Below are 2,841 nucleotides of genomic sequence, written 5' to 3' on the forward strand. Positions count from 1 at the left end.
TATGGATGTTTTCCTCCTCTTCCCTCCCCTTCAGGATGCTACTAAAACCTTGCTGCCACTGAGGACCCCCAGGACGTTGCTCAGGACACCGCCCAACATAGACGGGAAGGATACAGGCGGGGAGACAGCTGCCCCAACTCCGCCCCCAGGGCGCTGCGGCAGAGAACACAGCCCAACGCTGCTAGGAACGACGCTGAGGAGGAGAGAGGTGCCCTATCCGACAGATGCTGAAGTACCCCCACCTGCGACCGATTCTATGTGAGTGCACTCTTCGGTCACGACTGGCGAAGAGTATGTCTTGGGGGGGGGGGGGAGCGAGGGAGGGGAGAGGAGGTGCAAGATTAATCTGCTTTGGGCTAAGGGAAGAGGTGTGGCATGATGCTAGGTGGTGGGTTGTGATTACATGTAATGGGCATTAAGGGGTTTAGCAGTGGTGTCAAACTCATGGCCCTCCAGCTGTTGTGGAACTACACTTCCCAGCATGCCCTACCACAGATTTTAGCGATCCATTATATAAAATCTGTGGCAGGGCATGTAGGGATGTGTACTTCCACAACAGCTGTAGGGCCGTGACTTTGACACCACTGGATTAAGGGATACTTTTTAAATATGTTATAGGTACACGGTAACATCATAATGTCCCCCCTTCTGTTATTTTGTTTGTTTAAAATAAAATTGATGGCGCCATCTGTGTGTGTGTATACGTATATGTGTGTATATATTCGATCCCTTACCACCGTGGCAAGCGCAGAGGGGAAGGGGGAGCTTCCAGATCACAGGACAGTGGACGCGTACTTCCGGGAGCTGCGCCACCTGGACCACAGGAGGAGACTGGTCAGCCCTGCAGCGCTGCCCTGGTGTGGACCATCTGGTGGTGAGTACAGTCAGACTGCTGCATGATGTCGCCGGCTACCCCCGCTGCCACCATGTCCTGACTGCCTCTCCTTCCTCCACCCTCCCACGCTGCTGCCTCGGCCTCCCGTTTACTGCTGCACCAGCCGCCCTCCTCCATTTCTACATACAGTATAAGGGTGACATTTTGATGGCTTACAATTTAAGGGGCTGTTGTGATGAAAGACAGTGTGGGGCTGGTGCGATGGTGACAGTGTGGGGCTGTTGCAATGGGAAGACTACAGTGCGGGCTGGAGCAATGGGGAGACTACAGTGTGGAGCAGGTGCAATGGGGAGACTACAGTGTGGGGCTGGTGTGATGGGAGACTACAGTGTGGGGCTGGTGTGATGGGAGACTACAGTGTGGGGCTGGTGCGATGGGGACAGTGTGGGGCTGCTGCGATGGGGGACAGTGTGGGGTAGGTGCAATGGGGTTAGGGTTTTTTTCCTTGAAATGCCGCCTGCCACCGCTGGGAATAAAGAATAATCCGCGTGGCATTATGTGAATTTTGGCTCAATCCGCGTGGCATTATGTGAATTTTGGCTCAATACGTTTGGCATAATGTATAAGGGGCAAGTATAATGGGGTCTATTATTTTGTTGCAGAATGTGTAGAAGTGGTATATGGTGTGGAACACTACACAAGGCCAATTTTGAGTGTCCACACCCTCTTTTCCTGAGCGCTCGCGCACAAATGTGTTGACACTATTCACACCAAGGTGGGCCTGTGTACTTTAAATGCCAGGACCTATTTTTAATCCCCTTCCCGCCCTTTATCTGCTCTCTGAGCGTGCACACTGGCACCATCTCTTTGCAAGTTTTTGAACAGGATTCTCCTAAACTCACTATGCCGCTATTTTTACATACTGTTGTAGACCAGTAGGGGAGGAGCCTACCCTCCAAAAGCTTTAGGATAGGTGCCTGGCTCCTGCAGACCCTCCTACATCCCAATGTGAAGCTGTGTCACCAGGACCATTGAAAGAGAAAAGTATGTGCTGCACATACTTTTTGTACTTGCTTTTCATCGCATTGTATGCACAACGCATGTACAAGGATGAATGCGATGCGTGCTATTTAAACTCAAAATGCACGCCCGCATCGAGACGTGTATGGGCACCTTAAGTCAGAGAGAACCTGAGAATTCTGACTGGGAAGTGCAATTAACAGGTCAGATGTGGATTGCTGCTTTGAAGTTGGATATCTCCATTTCCCCAGGGCCGACTTTAAAAATTCTGGTATCCCTGGAAAAAGGGGATCCTCAGCTATCAGAGTATGACCCTTATACACCTGGGGCCCCAGAGCAAGTGCCCATTAAGCCCATACGAAAAGACCGCCCTGGTCCCGGTTCGCTGACGTCATCCGGGGGCGATTATGCTGTGTACACACGGGGGCGATAGGGGCTGAAATAGCTGGGAATATGGTTGCTGAGCGACCATATTGCCAGTGATTGGAGTGTGCACCAGCGATAAATCGCCGGGTGCGCGCTCCCGTTTTCACAAAACGGGACACTGGGCAATATGATTGCTGATATGATTGCTAGCAATATATTGCCAGCGATCATATTGCCCCGTGTGTACGCACCTTTATTCCTAACAATTTTGCTGCACCCGTCATCTTGAAACGTGCACATGTCCCTTTGTTGATGAATTTACAAGACTGCCTAATTAGAGCAATAATTGATATTTGCGTGGAGATTAATAACAGTATTACAGACACACATGCTATGACCGATAACACACACGTAACAGACTTATTTTAATTTTTTTTCTAATGCACTTTATTTCACATTTATCACTTTTCACTTATGTTTTTAATATTTCGCTGTCCTTAATAAATGATTCAATAAACATCATGTTTTAGCCAATTCTCTGTTTCTTGGGTCACTTTATTAATGTACCTATAACATTAATCAGAACATTAATATATGCTAACCTAGATTGCCCCTTGTAG

The sequence above is a fragment of the Crinia signifera genome, unplaced genomic scaffold (assembly GCF_055691185.1).
Source record: "Crinia signifera unplaced genomic scaffold, ASM5569118v1 HAP2_SCAFFOLD_311, whole genome shotgun sequence".
Taxonomy (NCBI): Eukaryota; Metazoa; Chordata; class Amphibia; order Anura; family Myobatrachidae; genus Crinia; species Crinia signifera.